Source organism: Prionailurus viverrinus, chromosome C1 (genome assembly GCF_022837055.1).
Source record: "Prionailurus viverrinus isolate Anna chromosome C1, UM_Priviv_1.0, whole genome shotgun sequence".
Classification (NCBI taxonomy): Eukaryota; Metazoa; Chordata; class Mammalia; order Carnivora; family Felidae; genus Prionailurus; species Prionailurus viverrinus.
Genome location: NC_062568.1, coordinates 2,593,123 through 2,614,990, shown reverse-complemented (window position 1 = coordinate 2,614,990; position 21,868 = coordinate 2,593,123). Strand labels below are relative to the sequence as shown.

General features: G+C 38.2%; 1 protein-coding gene and 1 non-coding gene across 10 annotated transcripts in view; both read left to right on the top strand.

Annotated features, from left to right (window-relative positions):
* The window catches only part of DIS3L2 (DIS3 like 3'-5' exoribonuclease 2), a 350,479-nt gene that overhangs the window by 87,359 nt on the left and 241,252 nt on the right, over positions 1-21,868 (top strand). The gene's annotated exons all lie outside the window — the stretch shown is intronic.
* On the top strand, positions 2,418-2,638 carry LOC125174111 (small nucleolar RNA U3). Its single transcript, XR_007155257.1, has one exon. It is a non-coding gene; the product is annotated as a small nucleolar RNA U3 (small nucleolar RNA).

The following is a 21,868-nucleotide window of genomic DNA, read 5'->3' as shown; positions in this document are numbered from 1 at the left end:
TGTCAGTACAGAGCCTGATGTGCCGCTTGAACTCATGGACTGTGAGATCATGACCTGAGCCGAAGTCGGGGACTTAGCCGACTAAGCCACCCACGCGCCCTGATTTCAATCTTTATCATAAGTTGTTTTTATTCCAATCAATAAGTGTCATGTAATCCACCTCCTCTCCCATTTTTAGAAGATTTGTTTTAGGAGATGATTTTTATATTAAGTTCAAATAATCATGTCATTTCTATTAATCTCCAGTTTCAAATTTTTTTTCCTGAGAAATTACCTCTTAGAATGTATTTCATACATGCTTGTTATGACCTAGGTTTTCTGTTTCTTTTTTCCTAACCCGCTGTTTGAGGCCTGCTTTTAGTAGTTTGCAACATGTTACAGTCTTTTTGCAAAAGTAAACTTAGAGTATGTTGAAAAGTTATTTCAGTTTTCAAAATTTTGTTTGAAACAGTCCACAGTATGAAAAACCTTCTAATAATGTGAGCATTATTCCTTTTCCTTTTCCCCTATGCTATTCTGTCATATGCTATTGCATCAGATGAGATTTTAAAGAAAAAGCATAATATAGCTGGAAGGGTAAAGAACTAGAAGAAGAAAATCTAAACAAAGGGAGTCTGAAACTGTTCAAACATCTATGTTTGAAGTTTATCAAAAGGATATATTGTTCTTTAATAAATAGGGTACCCACATTATAAAAATGATTTATTATTTATATTGGAATTATCTTTTCATTCTGACATTTACTTTGGTAAGAGAGGTTAGATTATGCTAAAAATGATTAGAGTAATGATTCTATTGAGATAAAATCCTCATTTTAATCATTTTATTTTTGTTTACTTTTAAAACCACTTTATTTATTTATTTATTTTTTTAATATGCAATTTATTGTCAAATTGGTTTCCATACAACACCCAGTGCTCATCCCAACAGGTGCCCTTCTCAATACCGATCACCCACCCCCCATCAACCCTCAGTTTGTTCTCAGTTTTTAAGAGTCTCTTATGTTTTGGCTCCCTTCCCCTCCCCGATGGTCTTCTGTTAAGTTTCTCAGGATCCACATAAGAGTGAAAACCTATGGTATCTGTCTTTCTCTGTATGACTTTTCCTTTTCCCCTATGCTGTTGGACTTATTTCACTTAGCGTAACATTCTCCAAGTTCCATCCATGTTGCTACAAAAGGCCATATTTCATTCTTTCTCATTCCCACGTAGTATTCCATTGTGTATATAAACCACAATTTCTTTATCCATTCATCAGTTGATGGACATTTAGGCTCTTTCCATAGTTTGGCTATTGTTGAAAGTGCTGCTATAGACATTGGGGTACAGGTGTCCCTGTGCATCAGCACTCCCGTATCCCTTGGGTAAATTCCTAGCAGTGCTATTGCTGGGTCATAGGGTAGGTCTATTTTTAATTTTCTGAGGAACCTCCACACTGCTTTCCAGAGCGGCTGCACCAATTTGCATTCCCACCAACAGTGCAAGAGGGTTCCTGTTTCTCCACATCCTCGCTAGCATCTATAGTCTCCTGATTTGTTCATTTTACCCACTCTGACTGGCATGAGGTGGTATCTGAGTGTGGTTAAAACCACTTTAAAGAGTGCAGTCTAGTGATTTAAAAATAATCACAGTGTTGTATCACCACTGTCTAATTCCAGAACATTTTAATCATCCCCCAAAGAAACTTTATCCTCATTAAACATTCACTTCCCATCCCCTTCCCTCCCAGACCCTGGGAACCACTAGTCTTCTTTCTGTCTCCATAGATGACTCTGTTCTGGACAGTTCATATAAATGGAATCATACAGTATTTCTCTTTTGTGCTTGGGTTCTTAGCATGTCTTCAATATTCATCCATGTTAGAGCATTTATCAATTCTTTATTCCTTTTTATGTCTGAATAATATGCCACTGTACAAATGTGCCACATTTTATCTTTTCATCAGTTCACGGACATTTGGATTGCTTACACTTTTTGGCTATTATGAATAATGCTGCTATGAACATTCATGAACAAGTTTTTGTGTGAATCCATGTTTCAGTTCTTTTGGTTGTATACCTAAGAGTAGAATTATTGGGTCATCTGGGGACTCCATGTTTAGTAAAAATTGATTTTTGTAACGTATCACTAAAATATACTGTCCCTAAACTTTTTCGGTTCAAAAGGAATTAGTCTTGTGAATATATACACAATTTTGGCCCTGAAATGTCCTGTGTTCTTTGGTATTTCGTCCATTGTATGAGCAGTATATGATGTCTGTTGCTTCTGTTCCTTTTCACACGCAGGTCATTATTTTGGGCATTTCAAAATGGTACCCCTCAGTCATCTGGCCTGTGGATTGATGACCCTTTGCTTTATTGTTTTGTGAGTTATTTCCGGAGCATCAAAAGTTCCCTTTTATAAAATGCTGTATGTGGGAAGACTATGCTTTCAGTAGCAGTTCGGTCCTAGAGAAGTTCTCTGAACGTGTCGAGCACCTGAAACCACGAGGATTAGGTGCAGCGCCCTCTCCTGAGCCTGCCGCTGGCTCTGGGTGTTGCTTCTGGAGCTGTTGCCATTGATTATCCTTTTTCTCTCCCTGATGACTGTTTTTCTCTTCCTTTGGGAGAGTGAGAGGGAAGAGTTGCCATCTGAGTGGGAAAAAATGAAAAAAAAAAAGGTTGCAGGCAGTTACTGAGTTGTATATGCCCAGTTTGTTTTTGTTTGTTATTGAAGGAGGTTATTTATTATTGTTTTTGTTATTCAGAAAGCATGTTGTTGAATGTCACATGGGCAGTACATTTACTTCATTACCTAATGTAAGTCCTGTTGTCCTCTTAGCGTTTGTGTCTTTGTTACCTGCTTTTCAAAATACCTTTATACAATGAATGTACAATAATCATATTATGTGTGTATGATTTAGTATTATGATCTTTTATTTACTATAAACATTATCTTCATTTATTACTAAGATTTCTAAACACAAATTAATGCACTCAGAAAGTGATTGAATAAATCATCACTTTTAAGTACTGCCTAATGTTTCATTGGGTGGATATTTTTTATTTTTAATAGCTTTCCTATGTTATAGGGCATTTTAACTATTTATAATTTTTTTGTTATTTAAATAATGTTGTGGAGGGGCGTCTGGGTGGCTCAGTCGGTTGAGCATCCAACTTCAGCTCAGGTCATGATCTCACTGTTTGTGAGTTTGAGCCTCATGTTGGGCTTTGTGCTGATGGCTCAGAGCCTGGAGCCTGGAACCTGCTTTGGATTCTGTGTCTCCCACTCTCTCTGCCCCTCCTCTGCTCATACTCTGTGTCTCTCTCTCTCAAAAACAAGTAAACATTAAAAAAATTTCTTTAAATAAAAAATAAATAATACTGTGGAAAACATCTTCAAATACATAACTTTTATTTCTTAGGGTTGTTTCCTTATTTTTTTTTTAAATGTTTATTTTTGAGAGAGAGACACACACAGAGTATGAGCAGGGGAGGGGCAGAGAGAGAGGGAGACACAGAATCCGAAGCAGGCTCCCGGCTGTCAGCACAGAGCCTGACACAGGGCTTGCACCCACAAACCACGAGATCATGACCTGAGCTGAAGTCGGACACTTAACCGACTGAGCCACCCAGGTACCCCTGTTTCCCTTTTTTTTTTTTTAATGTTTATTTTATTTATTTATTTATTTATTTTTTTGAGAGAGAGAGTGTGTGTGAGTGAGCAGGGTAGGGGCAGAGAGAGAGGAAGAGAGAGAATCCCAAGCAGTCTCTGTGCCATCAGCAGAGAGCCCCACATGGGGCTAGATTTCACAAACCATGAGATCATGACCTGAGCCAAAATCAAGAGTCAGATGCTTAACCGACTGAGCCAGCCAGGCTCCCCTCTTAGTATTGTGTCCTTAAGTTTAAATTCTCAGAGTACAATTTATTGTACATTTGTACAATTTATTGGGTCAGAAGATGAGAAAATTCTTCAAATGGTATCTGTGAACTACTGGGTCATACCCCTCCTAAATAATTAAGCCCAATCAATAAAAGACTTTGAATTATTTCTTTAGTTTTTACCTTTTGTTTTCCATCCATCCTTTGATATTGTTGATATTTCAAATGTTGGTTTGATCATCTTCAGTGTTAGCTATTTCTCCTACGTGTGTTATCTCTATGTTTGGCACTTTGCATTGGACATGATTTCAGTTCTCTGGTGGATACAGAAGCATAAGGCTGAATCTGTACTCCAAAGTCAGGCACAGGGGTGTATTTTTCTAAGTGTACAGATCCCTGTTTTGTGCATACTTTTCTGTTCTTCTGTTTTATTCCTCTTTCTAAGGAAAAGAAAGTCTTTTTAAAAAATTTTTAACATTTATTTATTTCTTCTTAGAGACAGAGCATGAGCAGGGGAGGGGCAGAGAGAGAGAAAGGGAGACACAGAATTGGAAACAGGCTCCAGGCTCCGAGCTGTCAGCACAGAGCCTGAAGCAGGGCTCGAACTTGCAAACTGGTGAGATCATGACCTGAGCCAAAGTTGGACACTTAACCAACTGAGCCACCCAGGCGCCCTATTCCTCTTTCTTTATAGCCAGACTTTTTTGGACCCACTGCCTGTTTCTTGATAGTGATCTAGATTCTTCAGTTTGGCTTCCAACCCACCATTCTACTAAAGTTGTTGTTTTCAGGGGTGCCTGGATGTCTCAGTTGGTTAAGCGTCTGACTCTTGATCTTGGCTCAGGTCATGATCTCACAGTTTGTGAGACTGAGTCCTGTGTCAGGCTCTGTGCTGACAGTGTGGAGCCTGTTTGGGATTCTCTCTCCCTCTCTCTCTGTCTGCCCCTCCCCTGCTTGCTCTCTCTTGCAAAATAAATAAACTAAAAAAAAAAAAATTAAACTTGTTCCTTTCATGGTCATCATTAATTTCCTATCCATTTTCATCAATCATTTTCTTTTCGTTTTCCTTGAGCTTCTACAGTGATTTAAGACCATTGATTTCCATCCACTTTGTGACCATGCCCCAGTTCTGTGGTCCAGTTCTGTTTCTCTCCTTGGTTTGTTCTTTCTTAGTTGATTTCTCTTTCCTCCACCTAGTTGTAGACCTTTCCCAATTTCCCGTCCTGAGCCATCTTTTCTTTTTTTATACACTTTCCCAAAGAGGCCTCTGTGCACATTCAGAGTTTAAACTGGCACTTCTCTTTGGGTGATTTCCACCTTCTGTTCATTTACCCAGCATTTTTTCATTGGCCACTTTGTGCCTGGGGCCCAGGGGAGTGAAGATGAACACAGTTTGACCGCCCAAGATCAGATCTGTAAACAGAGCCGCCGTGTGCCACCTGATACATTCCTTACAGAGATTGGAAGACACATGCCAGAGCTCAGAGGAAGGTAGAAGACAGCTGTGCCTAAGGGAACTGATGTAAATGTCTTCAGCTGGATGACGTTTGAATTTCAGTTTGAGAGAAGAGTTTGTCAAATGAAGATTCAGGGGAGGGGAGAATATTTTAGGCAAAAGAACTATATATTATAAGCATGTCTCCTCCCAAGTTTAAGCTGGTGAGGGCAAAAGCTGTGTCTTATTTATGTTTATGTTCATGGCATCTGAGAAAGAACATGAGCTTTTCAAGTCAGATTGGGGTCCACATTCTAGACACTTTATTTAGGGGCTCTGAGGTTTAGGAGACTTGTATGTAAATGGAAGGAAGTTTTTGGTCAGGATTAATGAGCTACAGTCACCCAAAAATATTGTCTGGAATAGGTGCTTTTAAAGTGTGAATTTCATTCTTTTGTTTTCCTGTCCTTGCTTTTAGTGGCCATAATTGACATGCAGTAGTTGGGGAATAAATCTTTGTTGAACCATTTTGTGGTTTCCAAACAACGTAAGAAAAATGATCTTTTGATGTGAACTCTTATGAGTAAAAAGCATGGGGTGAATTTACTAAACTTAGTAGTCTTCCAAAGCAAAAATTTGTTTCCTGAAGAACTAACTTTAATTGGAAGAGAAAATACAGCGTTGGATCAAGTCAGGTTTGCTGGATGTTTGCACATGGGAGCTTGATATATCAAAGGTGGACGGTGTTGATTATAAATGTCTTATGTAATGTTTCTTGATTAATATTTACAGATTTCTTAAAATTTGTCTTCATTTCCTTTGGTTTTAAATAAGTATGGTTGTAGATTTCAATTGTTCCAGAATTGTCTGTTTTTTCCTAGAGGCCCCAGATGCTATAGCTCCCCTGTTTTTCAGTTAATATTAGCTTAGGCTAGAGTCTTTTAGCTCTTTGTTGCCAATTGCATTCGTATTCCTTTGTGTGACATAAAGGCCTTCCATGACCTGCCCTTTGCCCTCTCGGGCAACCTTCAGTGTAACCTTAGCCTGGGCGCCCCAGAAGGGAGGTCTTTGAATAGGCACCATACAGCTACATGTCTACGTTTTCTTTTCACAGGCATTGTTTCCTTTGCTTCCAGTTCTCTGCTTGTATCTCTTTTTTTCTCCCTTACACAGGCCATTGCCACTGGGAAGGCTTTCCTTTATATCTCCACAATTGTTACTCGAGGTTGCTGTTTTGCTTAATTGAAAAACCTGCAGATGCTTCTCACCTATATTGTAGAGCCCTTTCTTATTATTTCTGTTCACATACCAGTGGTATTTGATGTTTTTTTTCTGGGCATTATTTGTGTTGCTTCTTACCAGTGACTCCTGCTATATGATGTTAAAAATGGCAACTAGCATTTCTTGAGTACCTATTCTGTGACAGGCACTCTTTTCGGGCCTGTGCAAATACTGCATATTGCCCGTGTGGATTACTTTGCAAGGTGGACTGAACTGTATTACTTCTTTTTCATTGTTCATGTACTCATTTCTAAATAGGCCAGAGAATATTTATTTAATTCGTGAGGGGGCAAAGTCTGACAACAGATGAAAAGTCAGTCCCTAAATCATAAAATTCTTGAATTTGGGTTTTTGTTTATACTTCCATCTTTCAACGTACTTCTATTAAGGCTGTATGGAACTTAGAAAATGTATTAGTGTCAGTTTTATGACTAAATTATTTAAAAATAGTTTAAAGTATAGTTTTAATAATAAACTAAAGCAAAGAAAGTACTATGTCAGTTTTCTCTTAATTCATTGATGCGATGATTTATTCAGCAAATATTATTTTGGACATCTGTGGTACACCAGATAAGGGAATACTATATCCTGAATATAACAGACAGTGTGGTGCCCTCATTGAACATACAGAGAGTTTAGATCATCTGTTAGGCCTGAATGGATTCAGGAAGTCTTATTTTCAAAACCTGTTTTTGTTTCTTTGTTTAGAACCATAAGGAATATCTTAACATTTGGAAACTAACAAATGCAAAAGCCAGAGTGCTTTTTAACTTTTTCTAATTTGAAAGGAAAATTCTCTTCTTCTGGCAGAAAATAAGTCATCTCCTTAGCTAAGTTCCTTTGGAGAAAGATACTTGCAGTGTTATTTTTGTCTTAGAATTAATAAATTAAATGACTTTCCTAAACTCATTCATTTTACAGTTATTTGACACTTTTTTGATGTCCAAAATTGACTAAAGAATGAATCGCTGTTCATTTCATTTCCCGTTTTTCCATTTTGCCTTTGAAGCTTTCCACTGATAGCTGTTAGTTCTTAGAAACAGCATTGGGGCAGGGCATTGCTCCCTTCCTCACTCCCTGTTCTCTAGGCCATCATCCTAAATCTCTAATGTGGGTCGAGACAGAGAATGCACACATGTGCCTATATGCATTGCAGGGAAGGTTTTTCGGGGACTTGGAAGGGGCCTGCAAATAGAGGGCCCAGGATTGGTAGAGGAAAAAAATCCAAGAAAGGAAAAATTCATATAAACATGTATATGGAAGACCATCTATAATATGGAAACTGCCCAAGTACATTTCATAAATAACATGAACTCTTGACTAATTATTGAATTATAGTACATTTATTGTATGTATTTTGTATCCCACAGTAAAAGTGTTTGGTTGACGGTATGTACTTAAAAAAAGCAGAAAATCCATCCTCAGATCTTCTCAGCTTCTAATTGCATCAGCATGATCTGTTCCCATTCTATCTGCTAAAAGAAAAGTGAATCTTCTTTGGAAGGAGGGAATATCTTCTAGAGCTCTTACAGTTTGCATTGACGTTGCTAGCATTTAATAAAAAATTATCATGTATGACAAATGATCAAAAACCTAGAGAAAAAAAAAACCAGTAGAAACACACAGGTAATTTAGATTTTGGTGTAATAGGAAACTGATTCTAGAAGACTGAGCCAGAGCGCCTGGATGGCTCAGTTAACGTGTCCAGTTCTTGATTTTGGCTCAGGTCATGATCTCACGGTTCATGAGTTTGAGCTTCACATTGGGCTCTGTGCTGACAGCATGGAAGATGCTTGGTATTCTCTGTTTCCCTCTCTCTCTGCTTCTCTCTCTCTCTCAAAAATAAACTTAAAAAAAAACAAACACTGAGCCAATATGTTCAAGAGAATAGATGACAAGATGGAGAATTTCACCAGAGAACTGTTACCTATAGAAAGATAATGGATAGGAATTTTAGAACTGAAAAATAATAGAGACTGATTTATTCAGTATATATGATTTGCTAAATTTAGATACCACAGAAGAGAGGATTAGTAGACTGGAAAATAGTTCAGTAAAACAGACTGAGGCATGGAGAAAATAGAAGAAAATACAGGAATGGGGATAAAACACGTATTACACACGACGAAAACACCTTACATTTAATTTGAGCTAAAGAGAAAAGGAACGAGAGAATGAGACTCAATTAGTATTTTAAGAGATAACAGCCAAGAATTTCCCAAACTGTATAAAAGATGTCAGTCCACAGATTTGAGAAACTCAAGAAAGCTCAAACAGGATTAATGCACAACAGATCATATGTAGGCATACTCTAGTAAAACTTACAAAAACCAAAGAGAAAACTCTTGACAAAAGATAGGAAAAAAAAAGATTTCTTCAAAGGAACAACAGCTGACTTTTCAAATGAATCTGATGGAAGCCATGATAGAATGATATCTTTTAAAGTACAGAAAGAAGGGGCACCTGGGTGACTCAGTCGGTTAAGCGTCCAACTTCAGCTCAGGTCACGATCTCGCGGTTCGTGAGTTCGAGCCCCGCGTCGGGCTCTGGGCTGATGGCTCGGAGCTTGGAGCCTGCTTCCGATTCTGTGTCTCCCTCTCTCTCTGCCCCTCCCCCGTTCATGCTCTGTCTCTCTCTGTCCCAAAAATAAATAAATGTTAAAAAAAAAATTAAAAAAAAAAAGTACAGAAAGAAGATAACTGCCAACCTAGGTGTCTGTCTATACCCAGTGAAAGTATTTTTCAAAAGTTAAGGCCAAATTTAGATGTGATAGGCAAATTTCTTGAAATACACAGCAAAATGTTCAGAAGAAGAAATAGGAAATCTGAATAATTTTTTATCTAGTAAAGAAATTGATCTTTAATTTAGGTGTTTTATTTATTTTTATTTTTATTTTTATTTTTATTTTTATTTTTATTTTTATTTTTATTTATTTTTATTTTTTTTAGCAAGGAAAACTCCAGGGTCAAATGGCTTTACAGGTGAATGCTTTCAGATATTTAAGAAAGTAAAATAACACCAATCTTACAAAACTATTTAGAGAATAGAAAACTGTTTTATGAGGACTGCATATCCTAGCTATTAAATCTGACAAAGACAATGTCATATAAGAAAATTACAGGAACATTTCTCTCATGAACAGAGATGCAGTTATTCTAAATAAATGATAGGCAATTGAATCCATAGATATATAGAAACAATAATAATATTAGAGGGACACCTGGTTGGCTCAGTAGGTTAAGCATCCAATTCTTGATTTTGGCTCAGGTCATGATCTCACAGTTTGTAAGATTGAGCCCTGTATCAGGCTGCATGCTGGCAGTTTGGAGCCTGCTTGGGATTCTCTCTCTCTCTCTCTCTCTCTCTCTCTCTCTCTCTCTCTCTCTCCCTCCCTCCCTCCCTCCCTCCCTCCCTCTCCTGCTTGCACTCTCTCTCACCCTCAGACTTAAACAAAAAACTGTTAGAACCAAATGGGATTTATCCCAGGAATGCAACATTGACTTACTATTCAAAACTCTGTTAATAGGGAAGGTGATAGTCCAAGGATACAAAATTTCTAGCATGTAAGATAAGTTCTGGAGATTGGCTGTACAGCATATCTGTAGCTAACAGTGCTCTATAGTATACTTTAAATTTGCTAAGAGGATTGATCTTATGTTAAGTGTTCTTACCACACAAATAAAGTAAAATAAAGAAGGTGGGAGAAAACCTGGAGTATGTCTATGACCTTGATGGTAGTGGTCACGGTTTCATGGATATGTACTTATCCCCTAAATCATTGAGTTATATATGTTGAATATGTACAGCTTTTTACATGGTAGTTGTATCTCAGTAAAGTGGTTAAAATGGTTAAAAACTCAATATAATGAACCACATTCACAGAATAAAGGGAAAAAATTATATGATCACTTCAGTTTTTGCAGAAAAGTATTTGGTATAATTCAGTACCCATTTCTGTTAAAAATTCTCAGCAGACTGGTAGGAGAAGAAAGAAACCTCCTTAATCTGATAAAGGCTTTTTACAAAAACAAAAACAAAAAAAACCCCCAAAAACCCCTACAAAACATCACAATTAATGTTGAAATGGTGAAAGCTCTTCTTTCTATACTGAGAATAAAACAAAGACTCTGACTATCACCACTTCTATTCCACATTGTACCAGAGGTCATAGTCAGTAATAAAGCATAGAAAAAAGGTGGAAAGATTGGGATAGGGAGACAGTGGGCTTTATTTATGTTCAGATTACTTGACTGGATACATGGAAAATCCCAAGGAAAGAGGTTGCTACATACAAAGTCAACCTCCAAAAATTATTTGAATTCTTAGAATCAGCAACAAACCAATGGTAATTTAAAAATGGTACCCTTCATATTAGCATAGGAAAACAGGTACCTTAGGATAAGGATGGTGCAAGATGTTCAAGAAAGACTACATTAAAGACTACATTGATAGAAACTAAAGATGCCCTAACTAAATGTTCATGACCTGTAAGACTCAGGATGGTGAAAATGTTAAATCTTTAAATTGATCCATAGATTCAACACGGTCCCAGCAAGCTTTTTCATATGTGGCACCTGGTTCTTAGTATAGATACTATTAACCAAGGTAATTTTGACAAACAAAGCTGGAGTTCTTATGCTACCCAACTAAATTGCAAAGGACTGACAATGCTGAGAATTGGTGAGGGTGGAGGAAGTGGAACTCTCGTACTCTGCCCGTGGGAATGTCGGTCAGAGTAGCCACTTTAGAGAACCGTGTGGCATCGTCTGCTAAAGCTGCAGATGCCCCATGACCCAGAAGTGCCATTCCTAGGTATATGCTCAACAGAAATGGGTTCATTTGTGCACATGTTCAAGAATCTTTAAAGCAACATAATTTACATAGCCCAGACTAGAAGCCACCCAAATCTTCATCAGTAGTGGCGTGGTTGAATCCATTGTGGTATGTGTGTAGTGTAGATTATATAACTGGAAGAATGGATGAGCTACAGTTATGTGCAACCATTTAGTATGAATCCCACAAATTTTGAACCAAAGAAGCTTAACACGAAAGAATTTTTATGGTATTATTCTTATAAACATATACAATTTGTTTTAAAGATTTTGTTAGGATGTTTGTCTTTGTAGGCAGAATTCTAAGAGGGCTCTCAAGAGCCCTCCTCTGATATACACACCACATATGATCCTCTCTCCTTGGGTATGCATGGGGCCTGTGAATATGACGGGATATCACTCCAATGAGTAAGTTACATTATTTGGCAAAGGTAAAGGGATTTCTGCAGATGTTATTAAAGTCTCTGAACAATTGACTTTGAGTTAACCAAAAGGGAAATTATCCTTATAGGCCTGACCTCGTCAGGTGAGCCATTTAAAAGAAGATCTGGATGTCAGAGATACTCTCCTGCTGGCCTTAAAGAAGCAAGCTGCCATGAGTTCTACAGTTGCAAGTAAATGAATTTTGCCAACAATGAAGGACTCAAGCTTATAAGAGCACTTTGATCCTTAAACCATAGGTTTTGACAGCAGCCCCAGGCAACACCTTGATGGCAGCCTTGTGAGGTCCTTTAGCACTGGGCCCAGGTAGACCATGCCTCTGGATACCTGACCCCAGAAACTTGTATCTGGTTTTAGGCTGCTAACTTTGTGGTAAGGTTTCAGGCAGCATACACTGAAACATCATTCGTCTTTGTGCTAGTTACATGGGTGTCTGTGTTTACTGTATAAAATTTTATCATATGTATACATTTGTGATTTAGGTGCTTTTCTGTATATGTATAAAAATGTGTTCAATAAAAGTGTTCATTTTAAAACAAAAAAAATTAATAGTTTTCTCTGCATTGTCTTTGGTACACAAATATAATCAAGTAATTATGTTTTAATTGTACTGGTCCAATTGAACACAAGAAAATTTGGTCATGAAATTAACTTTAATATTCCTTTCCGTTAACAAACTCACCTTCTGTCCTTCCTCTCTTTTATTTTATTTTATTTTATTTTATTTTATTTTATTTTATTTTATTTTATTTTATTTTTTTAAATATATGAAATTTATTGGCAGATTGGTTTCCATACAACACCCAGTGCTCATCCCAAAAGGTGCCCTCCCCAATACCCATCACCCACCCTCCCCTCCCTCCCACCCCCCATCAGCCCTCAGTTTGTTCTCAGTTTTTAAGAGTCTCTTATGCTTTGGCTCTCTCCCACTCTAACCTCTCTCTCTCTCTTTTTTTTTTTCCTTCCCCTCCCCCATGGGTTCCTGTTAATTTCTCAGGATCCAAATAAGAGTGAAAACACATGGTATCTGTCTTTCTCTGTATGGCTTATTTCACTTAGCATCACACTCTCCAGTTCCGTCCACGTTGCTACAAAGGGCCATATTTCATTCTTTCTCATTGCCACATAGTACTCCATTGTGTATATAAACCACAATTTCTTTATACATTCATCAGTTGATGGACATTTAGGCTCTTTCGATAATTTGGCTATTGTTGAGAGTGCTGCTATAAACATTGGGGTACAAGTTCCCCTATGCATCAGCACTCCTGTATCCCTTGGGTAAATTCCTAGCAGTGCTACTGCTGGGTCATAGGCTGGGTCTATTTTTAATTTTTTAATTTTTTTTTTCAACGTTTACTTATTTTTGGGACAGAGAGAGACAGAGCATGAATGAGGGAGGGGCAGAGAGAGAGGGAGACACAGAATCGGAAACAGGCTCCAGGCTCTGAGCCATCAGCCCAGAGCCTGACGCAGGGCTCGAACTCACGGACCGCGAGATCGTGACCTGGCTGAAGTCGGACGCTTAACCGACTGCGCCACCCATGTGCCCCAAATTTTTTGAGGAACCTCCACACTGTTTTCCAGAGTGGCTGCACCAGTTTGCATTCCCACCAACAGTGTCCTTCCTCTCTTATTGCTGTCACTTATATTTACACTTTTCCCCCAGTCATTTCTGAGTGCCACATGCTTAAAGCTGGAGATGTAATGTTTTTCCAGTCTAATTTCCTATTTTTCCCCCATGTTTTGAAATTCGAGGTATATGAAATAATGGACATGTAGCATTATATCAGTCTCAGGTGTGCAACATGATTTGCTATTGTATGTATTGTGAAATCATTGTTGCAAAAAATCTAGCTAACATCCATCACCTTACATAGTCACGCACAACATTTTTTTCTTCTAAAGAGGACTTAAAATTTATTTCTAGTAACTTTTGAATATGCAATACAGTATTATTAACTATAGTCACCATGCTGTATGTTATATCCCCATGACTTACTTATTTTATTACTGGAGGTTTGTACATTTGACCCTTCACGCATTTTGCTCACCCCCAACCTTCACCTCTAACAGCCACCAATCTGGTCTCTATGAGCTCGATGTGTGTGTGTGTGTGTGTGTGTGTGTGTGTGTGTGTGTGTGTGTGTTTAAATTCCACATACAGTGGCACCTGGGTGACCTAGTCAGTTAGGCATCTGACTCTTGATTTCGGCTCAGGTCATGATCTTATGGTTCATGGGATGGAGCCCCGTGTTGGGCTCTGCACTTACAGTGTGGAGCCTGCTTGGGATTCTTTCTCTGTCTCTCTCTCTCCTTCTGCATCTTCCACTACTTGCATGCACACTGTCTCTCTCACTGTCTCTCAAAATAAATAAATGTTAAAAAAAAAAATTCCACATATAAGTAAGATCATACGGTCTTTGTCTTTTTCTGCCTGACTTTTTTTACTTAACAATCCTCTTAGGATCCAACTATGTTGTTGTAAATAGTAAGATTTCCTTCTTTTTTATTTATTTTTTTAACATTTATTCATTTTTGAGAGATAGAGATAGAGTGCAAGCAGCGGTGGGGCAGAGAGAGAGGGAGACACAGAATCCAAAGCAGGCTCCAGGCTCTGAGCTGTCAGCACAGAGCCCGACGTGGGACTCAAACTCACAAACTGTGAGGCCATGACCTGAGCTGAAGTCAGACACTCAACTGACTGAGCCATCCAGGCACTCCTTCTCTTTTTTGGTTGGCTAGTATTCCATTGTATGTGTCTGATCTTTATTCATTCATTCACCCATGTTCACTTAGGTTGTTCTGATGGCCTTGGCTGTTATAACGATGGCCTTGGCTGTTATAAATAATGCTGCAGTGAACATGGGAGTGCATATATCTTATCAAATTTATGCTTTTGTCTTTGGATAAATTTAATTTCCACAGTGGTTGCACCAGTTTGTATTCCTAATAACAGTGCCCAAGGGTTCCCTTTTCTCCACATCCTCACCAACACTTATTATTTCTTGTCTTTTTTATAATAACTATTCTAACAGGTTTCAGGTGATTATCTCATTATGGTTTTGATTTACATTTCCCTGATGATTAATGATGTTGAGTATCTTTTGTTATGTGTCAGTTGGCCATCTGTATGTCTTCCTTGAAAAAATGTCTATTTAGATCCTCTGCCTGTTTTTTAATTGGATTGTTTGGTGTTTTTTTGTTGTTATTGCTATTGAGTTATATGAATTATTCATATATTTTGAATATTAATCCCTTCTCAGGTGTATGATTTGCATATATTTTCTCCCATTCAGTAGGTTGCCTTTTCATTTTGTTGGCAATCTCCTTTCCCATGCAGAAGCTTTTTTAGTTTGGTGTAGTCCCACTTTATTTTTGCTTTTGTTGTTTTAGGTTTTGGAGTCATATCCAAAAAATCATCGCAATGACTTATGCCAAGGAGCTTACCACCTATGTTTTCTTCTAGGAGTTTTATGGTTTGAGGCCTTATATTCAAGTCTTTAATCCATTTTGAGTTAATTTTTGTGTATGGTGTAAGAGAGTAGTCTAGTTTCATTCTTTTGCATGTGGCTGTTCAGTTTTCCCAGCATCATTAATTGAAGAAACCGTCCTTTTCCCCGTGTATATTCTTGGCTTCTTTGTCATAAATTAATTGACTGCATATATGTGAGTTTATTTCCAGGCTGTATGATCTGTTCCATTGATCTGTGTGTCTGTTGTTTTTTTTTTAATTGATGTACAGTTGATATATTATTTTCAGATGGGCAACATAGTGATTTGACAATTATATACAGTATGAAATGGTCACCATCATAAGTGTAGTTACCATCTGTCACCACTCAGTTATTACAATATTTTTGACTGTACATCCCAGTCTGTACTTTTTATCTGTGTGACTTATTTTATAACTGGAAGTTTGTACCTCTAAATCCCCTTCACCTGTTTCACCTATAGATGCCCCTGCCCACCTCCCTTCTGGCAACCACTAGTTTGTTCTCTGTATTTATGAATCTGTTTCTCTTTTTGTTGTTTGTTTGTTCATTTCTTTTGTTTTTTGGATTCCACATATAAGTGAAGTCGTATTTGTCTTTCTCTGACTTATTTCACTTGGCATAACAGACTTTAGGTCTATCCGTGTTGTTGCGAGTGGCAAGACTCCATTTATGTGTCTGTTTTTATGTCAGTACCGTACTGCTTTGATGACTATTGTTTCAAAATCAGGGAGCATGATGCCTCCAGCTTTGTTCTTTCTCAAGATTGCTTTGGCTGTGTAGGGTTTTTCTAGTTCCATTCACATTTTAGGATTGGTAGTTCTATTTCTGTGAAAATAGACCTTTTGGAATCCAGAGGGTATAAGTGCATGTTGTTGAGTTGTTACGTTGTGGATGAAGTTTGGGTTGGGATGAACGGTATTGAGAGTGGGTGATTTTCTCTGGCTCTGATTAGAGTTACAGGATGATATTGAGGTAGTAGGAGGTGCAGGGGAGAAATTAATTTAATTACAAATGTCTACTGCACCTGTCTTTATGCTGTGCCCTGGGATGTCCTTGTCACACATCTTCTTTGATTTGAGTATCTATTTCCCAGAAAAGGCTTCCTCCTGTTTCAGATTTTCTAAGGCTCACTGTGGTGTACAGCCTTCCTCTTCCCTGAGTTGATATGAAGTTAGATAATGTTCTTACCTTTCCTGCGTGTGGAAACAGGACCTGGACTCCATCTGTGTATTATGGGTGAATGGATGTAAAGCCAGTTTGAAATCAATCACTGATCACAAATATTCTTTGGGGTAAAGTATCCCCAAATTGAAATACGGACTAAATGGTTCAAGAAAGCATTTGCAAAATTAAATGTAATAGTTACGGCAGGTAAATGCGTGTAAATGTGTTTGATCCATAAAACATTTTCATTCGTGCCTGTTTTTTGAAATAGCTTTATAGCTTAAGACTTTTTCTGTTTTACTTCTGTGATCCTGAGTTCATAGTATTGTATTTTGGAAAAGTTAGAAATATTAAATAGTGCTTCTAGGGTAAAGCATCTGTCAGTATTTCCATTATAAAATACAATTTTAAAGGGTTTAGAAGTCAGCTGTAAAAATTTGTTCTTGGCTGATACTTTGTATACAAAAATTTCTGCCCAGGATCATTTTCAGAAGAATTTTTTAGTGGCATAAACTGTGAGGTTATATGGCTGAACTAGCTTACATTGAACTCATTTTTTATGCTTCTATCAGGGTAGGGGAAAGATGACAGCTTTTAAAATGATTCAAATAAAACAATATGAAAATTGTATTTCTCCAGCCTTGTGCTCCTAGAAAATTATTGGTTAAAAAAAAAATGGTACTCTACCATCAGAAGACTCACCACTGGCTTAAGTATCAAAAATAATATCACCAAACCCAGCATAAGCCTGAAATTTAAATGACTTCAGAATAACTCTGTGTGTGTGTGTGTGGGGGGGGTTCAAGTCTTCTTTTAAATTCTAGTTAGTTAATATATAGTGTAATATTGGTTTCAGGAGTAGAATTTAGTGATTCATCACTTGCATATACCACACCCAGTGCACATCACAACATGTGCCTTCCTTAATACCCATCCCCCATTTAGCCCATCTCCCTGCCCCCCTCCCTCCATCGACTCTCAGTTTGTTCTCTATAGCTAAGAGTCTCTTATGGTTTGCCTCCTTCTCTTTTCTCTCCCTCCTACCCCGCCCTTCTCCTATGTTCATCTGTTTTGTTTCTTTAGAATAATCCTTTTAAGACCAGATTTTAGCAGCTGATTGTGAAAGCAGTATCTGGGGCTGCTCATTCTGTAACCCCAAAGAGATTCTTTTTGGGCCCCTCTTGTTGAAATACAGCTGTTCGTTACCTGGGCTTAGCTGTCTGTAAAGCAAGGAAGGAAGTGCTAACGGGAAAGCAAAGACATGTTTCTTGCATGACTGGAGACCTGCCCAGTGAAGCTGGAGAGCTTCTTGTTAAGGTAACTTTGTTCCTAAAGCTTTGGGCAGGTCTTCGCTTGAAAAGAAGATCCACCACAATGTAGATTAGTGCCTTGCTCTTTTATGTTATTGTGAACACACATGTACACACAGTTCTGTACTTTACAGCTTGTGGCCAGGGTTCTTTTATATTCTTTTCTACTTCTTCAAAGTTAAATTTCATACACAGATTACCTCCAGGGATAATTTTGTATGCGGCAACCAGACGGGTCTCAGAGTTCACAACAGCTTCCTGTGTTGTGTCAGCTTCTGAACCATAGAAGGGTAGTTCATGTGCACAGAGCCCACAGGGAATATTTGAGGTCTTGTTGGTTTGAAATGAAACAAGACTTTATGTGAAATATAAATTGGAAATTACATTGGGTTATGTACTGTTGTTCAGGAATATAGTTTCCATGGTAGGGAAGGAACTACTTCGTTAGTGAAAGATCCCCCCACTCCCCATTGTAAAGTAATGCTGATGCTGTAGACCATACTTAGGGCCAACCAAAATAAACAACACCAAGAGCAACCTTTTAGTTTTTGCTCTTAAAGAAAACAACTTCCTTAGACAAGTCTGTTTTTAAAGTCATGTCAGCGTCCATTCAAAGATCTTAGGGAAATTTTCTTTAGATTCTCAGAGTCTTCTCGTCCACCTTCTGGGCACTCTTGCTCTGGGTGTGCAGAGATAGAAGAACACCCGCCTTATTTTCAGGAATTGAGACATGTTGCTTCCCCTGGAGTCATCTTTGCTGAGAAGCCACTTCTCTGTCCTTGGCTGGTCCAGTTTTATTATAGGGCAAGACAGGCACTCATGCTGTCATGACCCGCTGGTGTGGAAGGGACACTGGATGTCTTAGATGAACAGAAGGGCACTACCATACTATCGAGCAAGTGTTTGAATTCACAATTCCTGAAAAGTGTGGCTATGGAGATGCTCTTTGGGAAAGAGCGGATTATGTAATTTCCCAGAGGAATAATCTGTCATTATCACTATTTTCTTCCAGTTGCTCCAGATTTGGCCAGCAGAAGCCCCCCAAGTTGGCTCCTGTGTCATGTTGACATGTTCTCATTCCTTCTTTGAACACTTCTTTGTTTTCTGGAGATGTTCCAGCCTCAGCTTTCCCTGCTTGTTGTTTTCTAAGAAGCCCTCATTCCTTGTAGTAGAGAAATCCAGGTGCTCCCAACCTCTCTCAGTGAACAGAACTAGGAAATATACGTATGTGTATATACTCCTTCCTTCCAGTCTGTCTGTCTGTCTGCCTACCTACCTATCTTGAAGACTGAGTTCACACTGATAGCTCCAACACCACAGGGTTCATTGTAGTTTCCTCCTTTCTGTAGTTGTGACTCCTTCTCAGAGGGAGAAACATGCTTCTTGTCCACGTTGTATTTACTTTGTCACTCATCCTGTTTGTAACCAGTATGCTGATATTACTGGCCTGCTATTCCATTAGGTCATCCTTCTTGCTTAGGCTTCAATTCCTCTTGAGCTCCTGCCTCCTCCTCACTCAGGCCCTGATTCTCCACTGTTTTACCGCATTATTTTTGAGCGTGAGTCCTTAGAAAGTTGGGAGTTCTCGCTTTTCTGGCTATGGAGTCCCATAGCCAGTCGATCCGTGGCAGCTCCACTTGTGTTTAGCGTGTTACGTCCTTTTTTATTGCTATCTGTCTTGATGACTGTGTTTCTTTTTCTAAAGCGTCATGTAGAGAAAAAAGAAAGTCTGCATTTGTTCTTATCCTCAAGTGCATTCCAGGGGACATCTGGATGACAGTCATGCCTCTCTCTGGCAAGAAAGCTTAGTCTTCCTTGTGGATTTTGTGTAGAGGTGAAAGTGGTGGGGGGGGTCTTCAGAAGCTTCCAGCCCCAGTCACACTTGTCTACTTGTTGTTCCTCAAACATGCCTACTTCCCGGGACTTTTTCCATGCCATCTTTTCATCAGTGTCGTCCTTTTGACCCGTCTTGTCACCACTATCTTTCATATGCCCTTCGTTGGTCATCTCAGCAGGAAGCCGTCATTCCTTTCATTGCCCAGAGCTTATGCCCTTTGAATGATGTTTGCTTTTGGTTAAAGATATTTGGGGATGTGCCTTGTGGGTCCTACTTATTTCTGGGTATCAGTAGCCTGGTACTAGTGATGATATTTTTGAGTGTTTTATGAAACTATTAAGTGTCACCTCATTGTAAGGAGGGGTTGTTTAATGCCTAACAGATGCCTTTCAACATTATAAGATTTTGATAAATGTTTATTGGATTTCAAATTTTGGCAGAATGAAAAATATTTGGTATCATCATTTGATAATCTTGGCCCATACTTTCCATGTTTTGGTTGGATTTTTGCTCCCCTGTGTGTATAGATGCTGAACTTATTTGGATTGGGTACAAAAGAGATTTATTTGATTCACATATTTACATACAGTAAAAATCTCTCATTTTAGCATTTGGTTCTATGAATTTTAAAAGCTCTATAGATTTGTGTAACCTCTACCACAGTCAGGACAGAAAACAGTCCCATCATACCCCAGGTTCCCTTGCCTCCCTTTTTAGTCTGCACTTCCTTTCACCCCTCAGCCCTTGCCAATCACTAATGTGTCTTATGTCCCTATGGGTTTGCCTTTTGTAGAATGTTATATAAATGGAATTATTTTGAGTCTGGCCTTTTTCTGTTAGCATCCTGCATGTGAGATCCGTCCATGTTGTTTATGTTGTGGACTAGGACTCCACCAAATAGATGTTCCAGAGTTTGTTTATCCTTCCACCAGTTGAAGAACATTTGGATTGTTTTCATTTTTTTTGACCTTTAATAATACAACTTCTATGACCACTGCTATACCTGTCTTCGTATGGACATATGTTTTTATTCCTCTTGGTTAAATAGCCATAAGTGGAATTGCTGGGTCATATGGTAGGCATGCGTTTATAAGAACCCATGAAGCTATTTTCTGGGGTAGTTGTACCATATTTTACTTCCATTAAAAATGTATGAGAGAGTCAGTTTCTCCATATCCTTACCAAGACATGGTAGTATAATTTTAAACCATTACAGTAGTTGTATAGGAATATTCACTTTTGGTTGTGGTGGTGGTTTGCTCTTTTTTTTTTTTTAAGTTTATTTATTTTGAGACATAGAAAACGAGTGTGAGGAGGGGAGGGGCAGAGTCAGGTGGTAGCAGGGGTGGGGGGAGAGAATCCCAACCAAGTTCCGCGCCACCAGCACAGAGCCCTACGTGGGGCTCAGACCCGTGAACCATGAGATCATGACCTTAACTGACTGAACCACCCAGGTGCCCCTGTTTGCTGTCTTTTGTTTTGCATTTCCCTGATGACAAAATGATGCTGAACATTTTTTTGGTGTGTGCTCACTAGCCATTCATATGTATATATGTATATATGTATATATATATATAATCTTTTATATATATATATATATATATATATATAATCTTTTCTGAAGTGTCTATGCAAGTCTTTTACCCATTTTTTGTATTGGCTTGTTTTTGTATTAATGAATTATAAGACTTATTTATGTAATGTGGATGAAAGTTCTTTGATATACATTTCATATGTATGTGTTGTTTATACATACAACTACATATATATATTTTTCTAGTTGTTTTACACTTATTTGTTAAAATATCTATAATTGAGGATTTGTTTATTTCTCCTTTACTTTTGTCAGTTTTTGCTTCATCAGGCTTGAGATATTTTTATTAGGTGCATATATATTATATATTACATCTTACTAATGCATTGACTCTTTTTTTAACTTATTTTTTTAATGTTTTATTTACTTTTGAGAGAGCATAAGCAGTGGAGGGACAGAGAGAGAGAGGGGAACAGAGGATCTGAAGTGGGCTGTGCGCTGACAGCAGTGAGTTCAGTGTGGGGCTTGAACTCACAAACTGCGATATCACGACCTGAGCCAAAATTGGACACTCAATCAACTGAGCCACTCAGGTGGCTCTTTCACTCTTTTATTAACACAAAATATTCCTCTTTGACCTCTGTAATACTTAAAAAAAATTGAATCTGATGTTAA